Genomic DNA, 16,384 nt, shown 5'->3' on the forward strand with positions numbered 1-16,384 from the left:
TAAGATTATAATTTCAATATTTTTATTTAGTAGATTTTATTATCTATCCCTCTAAATGTAGATATTTTATCAAATCACGTAAATTATGTGTTTTTTTTTATTTTATTATGTATTTATTTATCTTTCGTATATTATTTTTAATAATAATAAATGAATTCTCTTAAAATAATTAAAATTTAAAAAATATTAATGGATTATATTTAATCCAACTCAATACAAAAAGTAATGTTATATTCAATATGACACATCCCTTGATAATTATAAGTTATGTGCCATGCAAGATCATATTCTAACCTTTATAGGTTGTGTCGACAAGTTAAAAAATAATACTAAACTTACACCATCCATTAACATATAAGCTAATATTTAAATGAGAATATGGACTATTTGCACCTTATCTTTTACTCAACACACCCATTGTTTTTAACATTCCATTATTTACTCAACACACTCAAAACACAAATTTATCTAAAACTCAAACATCCCATCTCCTTTTCCTTACACCCCAAACCTAAACCTTAAACCCTAAACTTAGGATTTGAAGCTCCAAATCATGCCAAATTTTATTCATTTGAAATTGGAATGTATAAAATCAAAGGTAAATTGTTTGTTCTTTTTGCTTTTTCATTTGATTTGGTGTTTATTTTGTATGTTTTTTAATGTTGAAATGTTTGGGTTTAGGATTTCGAAACTTTTAAAAATGAATTTTTGAAAGTTTTCAAATATTTTCAAAAATTTATATTAGAAAGATTTTAAAAATTTTCAAAAATTTATTGTCGAAAGTTTTTTAATATTTCTGAAAATAAATGTCAAGAAGCTTTTGAGAACTTCCGACAATTAATTCATTTATAGAAGTTCTCAAAGGCTTCTGGACATCTATTTTCAAAAACTTTTAAAAACTTCTGATAGTAGATTTTTGATACATTGAAGAAGTTTTTCATAAAAACTGCCAAGCAAATGTAATGATATCTAATTTAACATAGTTTCCTTACTCATGCAAATCCATGTCCCAAGAATTGTTTATTGTAGGTGACTACAACTTCTTCACATGATCACTAGTGTTGGTGGTTCCTTGAAGTCTGGTACTGCTTTGTCTAAGAGGAGAAGTTGATGCCTATTGGAAGTGGATAAAGCAGTGAAATGGAGCTTGTCCAAACTAGTGTTATTTTCTGGAGACTAGCTCCATTCTGCTACTTCATCCACTTCCATTAGGTCATCAACTTCTTATCCTAGACAAGCAGAATTGGTTTCACCGTTAACACTAGTGACCATGTGCAGAAAGTTGTAAACATCCATTCCACCCATTTTCGGGGTTTTCGTGGCACTAATGATGAACCAGATAAATCACTTCAAGAATTGTGTTCTAGTGTTTGCTAATGGTATGAATGAGGGGAAATGGGGGTGATTTGATGTGTATGGGACTGAATGCAAATGTCATTGCTTTAAAATGTAGGATGTTACTAAGGTACTTAGTTAAAGTGGTTGGTATTAAAAATTTGTCAATTGTCATTGCTTCCAACTTTTCTGAAATAAAAAAAAAATAATAATAAAGAGGTTTTAAACTTCTTGTATTGTATATTGAGATTTGAGAATAAGGCATTTGTTGTTGGGTTTGGAGTCTTTTTGGGAAAGGAAAAGGAGTGCAGGACTCTAGGCGAGAAACAATTTCACAAGATAAGGTAAATGAGGAGGTGTTCAGCAGAGGTTCCTAAATGCATTTAATAGTTTGTAACATGGTTTCAATATAGAATATATCTTTCCATGCAAACTAATTCACTAACTTTTTCTTTTGCTTCCCACCCACCTAGTGGTTCCAATTATCCCCTGAAACTTCTTAATTTGTTGTATCGCTTTTCAATTATATTGTTTTAATACATAGTTGGTGTTGAATTGAGTGGTTTTTAATCGATATAATGGATTGTTTGTTGACTGTTTATGTGTGTTTTACTTTTGGGATTTGGTGTTTGTGTTTTGGAAGGAATAGTGAGAGGTTTGAAGGGCTTATGGATAATGATGGGTGTGTGGTTGTGCTATGGACAGGCAGGAGGCATCAACAATTAATGTGTTGGTTTAAGTGGTGTTTTTGCTGAGTAAGTGTTGATAAACATAAGTTTGAACATGAGTTCAGAAAACAAGAGCCGAAAGTGGAGGAAGAGCCGGAGCCTCATGGATTGTAAGATCTGATTTTATCTCTTTTTTTTATCATAATACACCTTATAGGAGGGAGTCTCGTCGGGGTTTAAGGTTTTCTATTTTTCAATCATTTGGTTATTTTTCTTTCCTCAACTAGTTAAGTGGCCTGAGGAAAAAAGTGTTAATGTATTGTTTTGAAGAAATTTTCTCTTCTCCTCATAATTGTGATGTAAATCGTTAAAGAATAATGAATGTCCTAACTCTGTGGAGGAAAGTACATGGATCTGCATGTCATTTTCAATTTGAGCTACTTGTCTGGAAATTCACTTGGTTCATTTCACAAATAAAGGAACTCATGTTTCTCAGTTGTTTTAAGTAATGATGGTTAAGTGAAAATAATTTGGCTCTAGATAATTTGTCCCTTGTTTCACACCGAATAGGAACCTATAACATGGTTATTTCCTATAATATGATTATAACAATAAAAAAGCAATATTTCCTAATAATAAGAAAATCACTATCAGTAATGTTAAAAGTGTTATATAAAAAAAAATATTTAAATACTATCTAACAATTTCATTTTACATAAACCTAAATGAACTAACAGAGAGTTGAATCAAGAATTGATTTACTTTCGAAAATCAAATAAAATCATAATTTTGGAAAAAAATTACTTCATAAAATATATTTTCGGATCATTGTATTATTTTTTAAAAATGAATCTTTGGTATATTAAAAAAATTTTTGAAAATAAATTTTCAATAACTTTCGTTCACTTTCAGAAATAAAATTTTGGTAAATAATTTATTTTTTATTAGAAATGAATTTTTGAAACTTATTTAACCATTTCGGATATGCATTTTTTATTATTTTTACATTCTTCCTTAAATTTATTTTTCATAAAGTTTATCCAAAAAAGAAAAAGTAAAAAGTTATGAATAACAAAAAAAAAAATAATTAACGAGTATTTAAATAATTTTTTTAGAAGCTAAAATTTTTTAGATGTAATAGAAAAAATTGAGCTACAAATAATCCTCTCTTAAATGAGTTGTCATTTTGTTTCGTGACATTCAACTTTATGTATCCTAAAGATTGGCCATCAAAATAGCCGGTCTTGGGACATTGGCGACGAATATTCTTTGGTGTGTTAGTCTCGAATATGCTAGGTAGCCTAGCCTACCCATTTCCCTTTTTTAATAGCTCTCAAACTGTGACTTTTCCAACTTGAGGTACTGACTTTTCCAACATCTGTTTTTGTCTTGTGGATAAATTTTTTTGTAAAATACTCTCTCTTGACTAACAATGCGGTTTTTGCCTTTTGTCTTGCATAAACGACATGGCAGTTTACTAGAAAAATATACAAATTTGGCATGTGAAATTACAAACTAAAGTCGGATTGGGATGGGAACTTTTGTACAAGATTGGCTCCCATAATTGAAAACTTGTTTTTTTGCAGAAAAAGAAAAAGATTCGTGAATTAGGCAGACAAAATATGGAAGTTTATTTGGCAAGTGGCATGGTGGATGTATTATATGTGGAAGGTGGGCAAGCCATGCCAGCCAAATCTGGTGGCGATTTTAAGTGGAAGGTTCAAGTCACCCAAATCTGGCGGCTTGATTGACTTTCCAGTCCATATAATCCACCATCCAACTTGCAGAAACTGCTTGCATGGTTTAAGAAAGGGACTTCTAAATATACCATAAATTTTTTTTATATATTTTATAAATTTTTTTAAAAAAATCTACATATCAAATGCTAAATTTAATTTTTAATAAATGATAAAAATATCCTTATACTCTTATACACTTCATATCTCCCTCTCTTTTTCTTTTTTTTTCCTCTTTCATTTTTTTTTTCATATATTAAATCCTAAAATTTTAACACTAAAATTTAAAATTTAAAATCGAGCATCTCAAAAATAAAATTTTAAAAAATTTAAGACCTTTCGAAAGTAAATTTTCAAACAACTTAAAAACTTTTCAAAAATGAATTTTTTAAAAATCTTTAAGTTTTTAGATTTTTGAAAAACTTTAAACCCTAGTAGAAATGGATATATAAGAAGTTTTAGGATTTTTTAAAAATAAATTTTTAAAAAACTCAAAAGTTTTTTAAAAATGAATTTTTGAAAAAAATTTAAGTTTTTAGATTTTTAATTAATTTTAAAGCTTCTCAAAAATTTATTTTCAAAAAACCTTTAAATTTTTTGAAAATTCATTTTTGTTAGTTTGATTTCACTTAAATTTTATCATAAACTCTAATTTATACTCACATGTATTTTAACTAAATTTTAATCAAATCAATGAAAAATAACTTAGAAATTTTATTTTTAATCAATGTAAAACTTAAAAACATAAGTGATTTGAGATAAATTTGATGAATTTAGGATTTTTTTTTATTGAAAATGAAGAGAGAAAAGAGATTGAAAGAATGAAAAGGTAGAAAATGAAAATAAAAAAATGAGATATACGATGTATTTAATAACAATAAAAAATTTAAATTTAAAGTATATTTAATAATAAAATGTATGAAACAAAAATAAGATGTAAATACAATTTCCCTTTACAGAAACCACTTTCCTGGTTTTCCCGGAAAAATTGCTCGGTCAATTGAAATTAATTTTGGGTCAACAAAAAAAATACTAAAAAAGAGATGCACAAGTTGTCTGTCGTTTCCAAAGCGGAAGACACTATTCAAGAATACTGAAGGCCCACGAGCAACCCCCCCAATATTTATCATTGCTTCCCTAGTTCTTCCACCTTCATTCATCTCTTTCTTTTTGTTCTCCATAACTCAAGCCATGATTCTTCATCTCTTTCTTTTTGTTGTTTAATCTTCTCTCAGAATTTTTCCCAAATAATTTATTTACTCCAAAAAAAACCATCAAAACTTTGAATCAACCGCCACCATTTTTAATCCTACTTCTCTTTGTTTTCCTTCATCTTGCATTATTTTGTTTTCGGTTGAAACAAACAAGGAAAATATTTTATTTGAAGTCTTCTAAACAAGACAAAATTATTTCTTTTTTGAATAGTATCTTTTAGAAAATTTTTTAATTTTTAGAAGTTGTTTTCATAGTTACCAAACGTGAATAATCCATCTTGAAAGCAATATCTAGCACTGAATATATGAATAGATGAATTTGGATAATGCTTCAAAGCGTGGGTCAGGACCTTGAGAACGCATTTGTCCCTTGGAGTTTGGGTTCTTATTGCCCTAAGTTCTGCAAATCTCAAGAGGCCTCGGTGCCCCCACCAACACAGCAAGAAGTTACTAACAAGAAGTTCATATATTTGTGTATATTTGACCATGTAGCTCCCTCCTAGTAGTTGCTTTCAGATACAGAGTGCAAGGCTAGATGTTAAAAGTTGGCCACCAACTGCACTTTTATATACACACACACAGATTCCCAATAATTCTATAGGTGAAGAAAAGAAGAAAGATGATTTTGAGTGCGAAGCCGCCATCTTCTTCCAAATGCTTCTTCTTCTTCTTCTTCATCATCATCATTTTCTTTATTGCCTGCTCCAAATATTCCAATGCTCAGACTCAGAATGCTACCACCGATCCATCTGAAGGTAGTCTCTCCCCTTCTCTCTTCCTGATCTGTATCTCTGCACATTTATCTTAGCAAAATCTCAGATTAATTTGCTTTGTCCATCTTCAAGCATGAAGTGAAAAAAGAAACTAAGAAACAAAAGAACATCTTCATCCAAATTGAAATATATTTAGAAATCTAGTGAAACTATCCATGCTATTTATGCTGGGATGCATCAATCCAAATCATTAACAAACTCAACAATCAACATATTTCTCTACACTACACCCAGTCCCATTGTTTGTTGGGTTTATGCTTGGCTTTCAGGCTGCTACTGCATGCTCTGCTGTTACAATCCATGCTTGCTGTTACTTGTAATTAACTTAGTTATTTTTGAAAAAAAAAAAAAAAGAAAAAAAAAAACTATCACGATTAATAGCACCTATATTTTTTTTTATCATTTAATTGTTTGAATTGCTAGCTGGGTTTATAAGATGGAAAGTTTTACTTTCTATTCATATAATTCAAGTTTAATGGGTTTTCTCATGTACTAAAAAAAAACTTAATATTTAATTAATTGATTTATACAATAATTTTTAATCAATAATATTCAACAAGTTTAATTCAAATTTTAACAATTGTAAATTTTTTTTTATTCCTATATGGTCTTCTATAAAACAAAAAAAAAAAAAAACAAAAGAAAGAAATGTGTAATTAGAATGTAATTAGGACATTTTTTAAATTCTTTATGTAAGAAAAAAATGAAAAATAGAATAAGACAGTCAAACATGATAATTCTTACCATATTTTTTTATGTAAAAATTTATTTTTTACTTTAATTAATAAAAGATTTGTACTATTTTCTTGAGCTTCAATGGTCATGTTTTAATTATAACGTTTTGCAATTCCATTTTTTCATGTGTCAATGCGTTATTATCTTCTTTAATTTTCTATGCCTATATGTATATATTTATATATATGACAATGTTTACAGCATTTCTTTTTGGTTAGTCAATTGTTTAAAATATAGTTTCTACATTATTAATTTAATTTAAATTTGTTATATTAACTTTGATTTTAAATGAAAATTTGAAAGATACAAAATTCATATTGATATATCTATAATCTTAGACAAAGGGTAAATTAATAATTCTTGCATTTTCTAAAACTACAACCCAATTATTTTTTCTCTTGATTCTCCTTGAAGACTTCAAAATTTCATTTTGTATGAAAAAGATCGCAATTTAAAAATAAAAAAAAATTATAAATATTAAGATTTGAAATTTAAATATGTTGAATACTATTTGTTAAAATAAAATTACATGAATTAATTAAGTTAAATTTCGGATTCAAACTTAAACATTTTGAACATGTCCTATTTCTTCTACATGGTCAATCAAAAGGTCATATAGACACACACATAGGCACTAAATAATTATGGGAAAAAATTAAAATTATTTTTGATAAACTCATCAATTGATCACATGTTTGACTAATATATTTAAAAGTCATGAAATGATTATTATAAATATATTGCTTATGATTTGTTAATTTTCTTGGACTTCTTAATTAACCATATTATATATAATTTTTTTGGAAAAGCTTAATTAATTTATAGTGTATATAATATATTTTGATAACATGTAGCATATAGTAGCATATTAATCTTTTGCTCATTGATGATTATATATATGTATGAAGTGAGGGCATTGAACTCAATATTCCAACAATGGGGAACACAAGCGTCGGAGACATGGAACATCAGTGGAGAGCCATGCAGCGGACTTGCTCTTAGTCAAAGTGATTCTGTGTTCGAGGATTCTGCTAACAACCCATCTATCAGATGTGACTGTTCTTTTGAAAATTCCACCGTCTGCCACATTACTAGATTGTATATCCCGATAAACAATCATAATCATGCAGAAATATACTTGGATTCATCCTTTATGTAATTAATAATATGTTACTGCTTTCAGGAGGGTATATTCTCTAGAAACACGAGGACAGATACCAGAGGAGCTTTTAGCTTTGAAATATCTCAACTTCTTGTATGAGCAATATTAATCTGATCTCTCTTCTCCTCAATCCTCATGCATGCAGATACAATTCATTTTTATATATAAACCGACTTTTTTAATTTGGTGATGCTGCAGGAAGATTGATCAGAACTTCTTCACTGGTCCTTTGCCAGCATTTATTGGAAATATGTCTAGACTAGGCTTACTGTGAGTACTGAAATATGATTGTCTCCTAAAATAAAAACGTTTCATCATCACTTGATATTATTCTGAGAATGGCAATTGTGCTCATTTGAATAGTAACATGCTACAGATTTAAGCTAGTGTAATTGGTTGCCAGGTCAGTTGCCCAGAATTCATTATCTGGATCCATTCCAAAGGAGATTGGAAATCTTAAGGATCTCTATCTGCTGTAAGACTTGAACAAATTCTCCGTAATGGAACATGAATCATCATCTTCTTCATGAAGCATATATATATATACTATAGTTCTATTATATATGTCATGCAGGTCTCTTGGTATTAATAATTTCTCTGGGACGATCCCTCCTGAGCTGGGAAATCTAGTGGAACTTCAACAAATGTAAGTTGTAACTTTCTCTCTATTTAGTTTTTACGCATGTAATTAAGTATTGCATTAATATGTTTGTCATTTGAAAGTAAGACAACTTTGGTTTATGATTGTTGTTGACAGTTACATTAACAGTTGTGGATTGAGCGGTGAAATCCCCTCAACATTTGCAAACCTTCGAAATTTGCAAATTGTGTAAGAAGGGTTCATGGTTTTTGTTTCTTCTGATCCTGGAAATTGCCTTAGCTTATCTTGGCTTGTTGAATTTCAGGGGGGCATCAGACAACGCTTTCACTGGCAAAATACCTGACTTTATAGGAAATAACTGGACAACGCTTGCATCATTGTTAGTTTTCAGAACATTTCTTTTAAAAAAAATAAAAGAAAAATAGCCCTGACTAGCTTCTGCTATTTTCTTTACTAGTCTGTCAAATGTTTCTGCAGGAGACTTGAAGGGAACTCCTTTGACGGTCCTATACCATCCAGTATTGCAAACTTAACCTCACTGACAATTCTGTTAGTAAATATTTTGTTTTTGATCCCACCCTCCAAGACCCCATCCCAAGGCCCTCTTTCTCTAACATACTACACATGAATGCATGCTGATATATATATATATATATATATATATATGAATGTGTAATTTGATCACTTGTGTACAATCATGCAGGCGAATTACCGGTATATACAATGGGAGCTCGTCTCTTGATTTTGTTAGAAATTTGAAGAACTTAACAGAGTTGTGAGTTAAAACATAACATCTTGGTCTCATCTGTAACTTTTTTTTTTTCTTTAATTTTTCACGCTTTTACCTAAATTTATTGACTAACAAGCATTTTCTTTTTCTATCTTTTTTCCTGTAGAGTTCTAAGAAATGTTTTACTCACTGGTAGCATTCCCTCTGACATCGCAGAATTACAATCTTTACAAAAGCTGTAAGTTTTATTCACAAATTAACTGCTAGTACTGTAAACTAACAAGTTTTCTTCTGCTTTATTTCTTGCTATTAATTTCTTTTCTTATCCAGGGATTTGAGTTTCAACAACTTAACAGGCCAAATTCCAAGTGAATTGTTCAATATGAATTCTCTTAAATACTTGTAAATTCGAAGAACCCATCTCCTTTAATACTCAAAAATCTCTTCTGTCAGGTTTCTCTTTACCATTTGTGTCTGGCCTTATGATCTTCGGTTGACAATGTTCTGTCTGTTGTTTCTTATTTTCATGATGTTGAAATGGACAGGTTTCTTGGAAATAATAGTCTGTCAGGTACCCTTTCGAGCCAAAAGAGCGAAATTCTTCAGAATATGTAAGTCATCATATCACACTAATGTATTAGTTGACAGCAATTATTATGATGAGTGATGCTTTGAATTTTCACTCTATGAATCACTTTGAAATCACTTTGAATCCCAATCAAAGTTACCTCTGCCCGGTAAATATCTATAGTTGTAAAGCCATCAGTCAGCATCTAGTGAACAGAAGCAGTTGAGTCCTGGTAATGTGTTCCTACTCACTTTTTACTACTGTACTTCTCTGATGCAGAGATGTATCTTACAATAATCTATCAGGAAATTTGCCCTCATGGATAGACTCAGGCTTACAACTGTATGTCTCTTAATTCTTAATCCATGGCACTTCCTTATCTTTGATTTCCAATTTTAATACTTTGCTTTAAGCATGAGTCTTTCTGGTGCTCAAATAGAGCTTATTTTCTTATAATCACCGTGAATGTTGATGTAAATATGAATATAGAAAACATTGAATGTGTCAAACAGTCCCATATTTGAGGGCCTGTATACGTGTGGGATTAAGAGAATAAGAGATTGTTTCATGGAATTCAATGCAGGAATGTAGTGGCCAACAACTTCACACTCAACAGCTCAGACATAAGGTGAGATATTGCACCTAGCATCCTCAGTTTTGCCCTTTTCCTTTCCATCTTTTCCCCATGAGTAAATGGCTGCTATCGGTTCTGCTCTGCAATGCATTATTTTCAAATGTCAAATCCAGATGAACAATAAGTATTTTCAAATTCCACAGACTTTTACCGGGATTGCAATGCCTTCAAAGAGGCTTCCCGTGCAATAGAAATGCTCCACGATGTAAGTTAGCTAGAAGTTTGGTATCAGTGTACATTGTTGAGGTTTGAATTATATATAGAATCATAGCGAGATAATGAAAACTGCTTTGAATGTTGGCATGGCAGATGCAAACTTTGCAATCAAGTGTGGTGGTCCACAGATGACTGCTGATGGAATAATATTTGAGGCTGAGAACAATTCTCTGGGAGCAGCAGCATTTAATATAACCAGTACACAGAAATGGGCAGTTAGCAATGTAGGTTTGTATGAAGACAGGGAGAATCCACTGTATGTGCAAAACACTTTTGCACAAGTGAAAGGCACCAACACTCCAGCGCTTTATCATACTTCAAGGATATCCCCTGTATCACTCAGATACTATGGCCTAGGCCTGGAGAATGGGCCTTATACTGTAAACTTGTTCTTTGCGGAAACAGCTTTTCCAGTCAGAAGCACTCAGTCTTGGAAGAGCGTAGGAAGGCGCGTTTTTGATATTTATATTCAGGTAATGTTTCCTATTGAAATTCAAATCATTCTCAGTTGCAGATCATAAACTTCATTGTTTCCATTTGCAGTGTTTCTGTGAATACAATTATGTTCATTTAATTTTAATGCTTATGCCTATATCTCATCACCACTTCCCCAGGGAGCCCTACAAGTGAAGGATTTCGATATATCAAAGGAGGCAGGCGGGGCTGAGAGAGCAATTACTAGAAACTTCAGTGCTAATGTGACAGAGAACCATCTTGAAATTCACCTGCTTTGGACTGGTAAAGGGACCTGCTGTGTACCAGAACTAGGTTATTATGGTCCATCCATTTCAGCTATTAGTGTTGTCCCAGGTAAGAATGTTGGCACACATGAATCCTTCTTCATGATTCTTCCAATGTGCTTATCTTTTGTTTGCTGTTCCTGATACCTCTATTTTGTTGCTCAGACTTTATACCAACTGTTAGTGGGTTACCACCGGGCACTTCTAAAAGGAAAAACCGGACAGCACTGGTTGTTGGTCTTGTAGTTCCTGTTGTAGTTGTGGCTTTGATGCTGATCTTTGTAATTATTCACTTCAAGAGAAGAATAGAATATGATGATGACGAAGGTAAGAGCATCAGTAAATCACAAGTCTCCATTCTAGGTTATATGCAGCTTTTCTCACCTTTAGATCTCTGTTCAGTATCAATTTTTGAAAAGGCATAAGTTTGTTTCTTTAGAAAAGGCCTTCTGCCTTTAAATTTGGGATGCTTATGCAATGCTTGCACCATTATATCAAATAATGGTAATCTTAGAAAAAGTTTTTTGCATTTCATCACTACAACTTACGGCCTACTACCTGCCTTACTTGACTCTGCAGTGCTCCTAGCAATTGGTCCTAGACCAAACACTTTTAGTTATGCTGAGTTGAAAGCCGCCACAGAAGACTTCAGCCCTTCAAACAAGTTAGGAGAAGGGGGATTTGGAGCCGTCTACAAGGTAAACTATGTTTTACATTTGTAGCGTGGTAATCATGATGCTGGCATGACATATAATGAAAGTTTTTGAGAGGATGACTTGTATTTCAACATTACTGAGCCAGAGTACCTTATAGGGCACACTTCCTGATGGGAGGGTAGTAGCTGTGAAGCAACTTTCAGTAGCATCTCACCAAGGAAAGAGTCAATTTATTGCTGAGGTAGCTACCATATCAGCAGTACAACATCGCAATCTTGTAAAACTATATGGGTGCTGCATCGAAGGGAAAAGGCATCTCCTTGTGTACGAGTATCTTGAAAACAAAAGCCTTGATCAGGCTCTCTTTGGTATGATGACAATGTATAAAAGTCTGGACCTTGGAACCATAGATAGCAGATTCTCTTAACTTAAAAAATTACCAAAATGGATCTAACTTATTATTTTACAACGGGCTATTGCTGAAAAAAAAAAAAAAAAAACTATTACACAGAAGATGGATTTGAATGATCATATGATAAACAAGTGCAAGATTTATTTTCCCTTCTGAAGCCTTTGGCAGGCAGGAAAATGCGTTTATGCGGAAGCCAAATTATTCCATTGTTGATTACTTATTAATGAACAACTTAATAAGTTTTCTGGCACTATATATGCAGGACGCAGTGACTTGCATCTTGATTGGCCAACCCGCTTCAATATCTGCTTGGCAACTGCAAGAGGGTTAGCTTATCTTCACGAGGAGTCTAGGCCAAGGATTGTGCACAGAGATGTTAAGGCCAGTAATATTTTGCTTGATGCAGAACTGTGCCCAAAAATATCTGATTTTGGATTGGCAAAGCTATATGATGACAAAAAAACGCACATCAGCACTCGGGTTGCAGGAACCATGTAAGCCTCTTCAGCCTTTAGTTCAGGAGTCCTTCCTTAATGGCTTACTTGTTTATCATTATATATAATCTTCTTATATACTGACCACACTTATTAATGCAATTGAAGTGGTTACCTGGCGCCAGAGTATGCAATGCGGGGGCATCTCACTGAGAAAGCTGATGTTTTTGGCTTTGGTATTGTTGCTTTGGAGATTCTCAGTGGTAGACCAAACTCTGATACTACTTTGGATGGTAACAAAATCTATCTTCTCGAATGGGTAAGTACTAGGAAATCCTTTTCTTTTCTAGTACTCGTTGTTTTATTGCCTTCTAAAGGACATATAATTCCTGATACATGAGATATTTTTTTCTACAATGTTTCCAGGCATGGGCTCTATATGAAAATAACCAATGCTTGGATCTAGTTGATCCAGGTTTAGTGGAGTTTGATGAAAATGAAGCTCTCCGAGTGATAGGAGTGGCACTTTTGTGCACCCAGGGATCACCATCGATGCGGCCTCCCATGTCCCGTGTAGTTGCTATGCTTGCTGGAGACATTGAAGCGAGCGGTGTTATAACAAAACCAAGTTATCTAACTGACTGGAATTTTGAGGATTTAACCGGCAGCTTTGTGACAGAAGATACACAAACATCCACTGCATCTGAGACAATGACAACAATAATCAGAACAAGATGAATCCAGGGGCAGCACCAATTCCCTCTCCAGTAAATGTCACTGAATTCAGTGACATTATTGACGGAAGGTGAGAGGTGTATATATGTGTTGCACCATTATTTTGGATTTCAAACGACTAAGACTTACTGCAGTTTCTACTATTGATGTATGCTAAAACTATAAGGGAATACATTTCTAAGTAGAAATGAAATTTTTGAATGGTGCATACCCCTGATAGGTAGTACATTATGTAGAACGCCTGCAAGAGCATCGACGACAATCACCTTGTCAACCTTCCTGGAAGAAGAAACCATTGTAATTATTTCTTTTTACAAAGAAGGCTGCAGTCTTTGGATAAGAGATGGGTTGCATGTGGTAAAATTTAAATTTCAGACCTGTTAAATGTCATCTTTTAAGATAATTACATGAATCAATTGAGTTAAATTCCGGTTCTTATAATTAATTCTTTGAATAATACTTTTTTTAGTTGGAATTTGCTATGAATTTCAGTAAAGTCATTATCAGGAATATTTGCTATCTAGGATCAATTTCTTCCTGGTATACTTGGCTGCAAAAGTACTAGACAGTTAGAGATAAAAAAAACTAACTCAAGAGTGTAAAACCGAACTCTGTTTTTGCGTGTGCGTGTGTGTGTGTGCAAAACATGCATTAATTTGTTAAAATAATTAAGCAAGTTGTTTGGCAGGTGGGCAAAGTATTATTGGCCCATTTTCCTTTAACTTAAGGAAGGGGCAGGGAAGCAATAGCAGAATAGAAAATAATCAAATGACTAAATGAAAACACACATCAAAAGGAATTCAGAACGTGATAAAGATTTTGGAAGGAAAAACTAGAAAATTAAGCCCACTTGATTTTAGTTGACATTTGACAGGGCAAAAGTCAAACCCAAAACTTCATATTTAGAGTTTAGAGAACATGCATAGAAATTCTTCCTGGAATAGTTTTTTCAACATGCTTAGTTGTAAGAACTTTGAAAGAAAAAGGTCAACTGGATGCAATTTTCTTTGAGCACACAGTTCCTCGTAAATAGACATACATGATTTAAGACCAAAGACACAATTAGTCCCTCTGTGTTTGGTCTCTCTTTCTAATTGATGAGTGTCATAACATATAAATTCGAAGTTAGATTTAATAAAATGGATAGAGTCATTACCAATTTTTTTAATTTAAGTGTGATTAGCTACATAAGGAATTTATCATCTTAAAGAACTCTTAAGTTTGACGAAAGGTCTTTAAAAGAATAGGCTTAGATCTACAAACTAAAACAAAGTTAGGGAGTTCAGTTACATGTGAAAAAGATTATAGCACCCCTACATATCTATCTAAATGATGGTACCATTTTATTTTAAATTTATCTTAAGGTTATGGTTCTAATAGTTTTAAATTTATATGTGTAAATATTGAAAATAATTCTTAAAATTCTCTATCAATTTGATAGAATTCTTAAAAATATTTTCTTACCTCAAGAGTATTCAAGAATCACATTTGATTACTTGAAAAGGCTCCGTCGTCGGAAAAAAGTTTAGTTATTTTTTTTTTTGTTGAAAATATATCTAATCATTCCATCATTTTTGGTCATATTAAAAAAAAAATTTAATTTCTAAATTTGTCACCATTTGGGCCTATTTAAATTTTTTTTACTTTTTTTTTTGGAAAAAAATAATATAACAATTATTTTTCTTGAAATTTCATTTAAATTCTTCCACTATTTAGGATAAATTTAAAGAAATTTCTCACCTAGAGATTTTTTAGAAGATTTACCATTTGAAATTTCTAAAAATCTCATCTTTGGATAATTATCAAATATTTTCAACCAAAATTTTTTATTTGAAAAAGAATATAATTACTTTTATTAAAATTTCATCTAAATTATTCCACAATTTGGGACAAATTTATAAAAAAAATTTTACTTAGAGATTTCTTAGAAATTTATCATTTGAAATTTCTAAGAATCTCATCCTTGGATAACTTACATTAAATTCCAATTTTTTTTTTCTTTTTATGCTTTTTTATAATTTTTTTTGTTTGAAAATAAATATTAATTATTGTTATTGAAACTTTATCTAAATCATTTCACCATTTCGGACAAATTTAAATAAAATTTTGCACCTAAAAATTTTATAAAAATTTACCATTTAAAATTTCTATAAATTTCACATTAGATAATTAATATTTATTCTCAAAATTTTTATTTTTTTATTTGTTTTATAAATTTAATCATGCAAAAATACTAAAAAATAAACACATAAAAATAAATAAAAAATACCCAAAAAATAAAAAAATGGCTCAGCTTATGGCTGTGAAACGACTTGATTTCAAAAATAAAATGTGGCTCGAAGGTGCGGCTTGGGGCCTGACTCGGCTTAGCTCAACTGTAGAAATAGGCTGGGCTACAGGTCGTAGAAGTGGGTTGAGGCGTGGGTCGGGTTGCCTACTAGAAAATGCGTGGATCCTAGGATTTATTTAGACGTCGAAACGACATTGTTTTGGGACGATATAAAAAGCAAAAAATTATGTTTTTCCCTTCATATTTGCCCTCCCACTCTCTTTCCTCATCTTTTTTCCTCTCTTCTTCTTTCTTCTAACCCAGAAATTCGATTGAATATCTTATCGAAAACTGAGAAACAGTGCCGAAAATTGGAAACTATAGTAAAAAATTTCAAGTTTGGCCGAAAATTTTACCAAAATATGGATTTTTTCAAAAAATTTCCAAAAAAAATTGCCAAAAATTTTGAAGAAATTTCTAAAAATTCTAAAATTGCTTTGCTCTTCTAAACATCCTTTTTTTCTTTTTTTTTTTTTTTTGTGTTTTGTGTGTCTCCCTTCTATGTGTTCAAGCCTATATTTATAGGTATTGATTAGAATAGTTTTCTTATCAATGCTAATTTTTTCTTTGACTAGGATTCATGATCAATCATTAAATCCAATTCCAACCCTACCAACCCTCAGATTCATGGAAAAATCTTTTCTTTTTTTTATAATTTTAATCAGTATCTCTTAAAATAATAATTATAAAAAGATAAATAATTAAA

At 31.5% G+C, this 16,384-nt stretch overlaps 1 pseudogene across 1 annotated transcript; it reads left to right on the plus strand.

The window, feature by feature from the left end:
* Nucleotides 1-4,887: 4,887 nt before the first annotated feature.
* On the plus strand, nucleotides 4,888-13,557 carry LOC111279055 (putative LRR receptor-like serine/threonine-protein kinase At1g56140; annotated as a pseudogene). Its single transcript, XR_016344080.1, has 24 exons — nucleotides 4,888-5,708; nucleotides 7,370-7,559; nucleotides 7,645-7,716; nucleotides 7,822-7,893; nucleotides 8,027-8,098; nucleotides 8,198-8,269; nucleotides 8,381-8,452; nucleotides 8,529-8,603; nucleotides 8,702-8,773; nucleotides 8,928-8,999; nucleotides 9,121-9,192; nucleotides 9,285-9,356; nucleotides 9,500-9,565; nucleotides 9,802-9,864; nucleotides 10,106-10,150; nucleotides 10,300-10,361; nucleotides 10,466-10,845; nucleotides 10,987-11,182; nucleotides 11,278-11,439; nucleotides 11,692-11,810; nucleotides 11,926-12,136; nucleotides 12,443-12,674; nucleotides 12,783-12,933; nucleotides 13,041-13,557. The product of XR_016344080.1 is annotated as a putative LRR receptor-like serine/threonine-protein kinase At1g56140 (transcript).
* Nucleotides 13,558-16,384: the final 2,827 nt, after the last annotated feature.

The sequence above is a fragment of the Durio zibethinus genome, chromosome 8 (genome assembly GCF_047325235.1).
Source record: "Durio zibethinus cultivar Kanyao isolate XHJ-2024 chromosome 8, ASM4732523v1, whole genome shotgun sequence".
Lineage (NCBI taxonomy): Eukaryota > Viridiplantae > Streptophyta > Magnoliopsida > Malvales > Malvaceae > Durio > Durio zibethinus.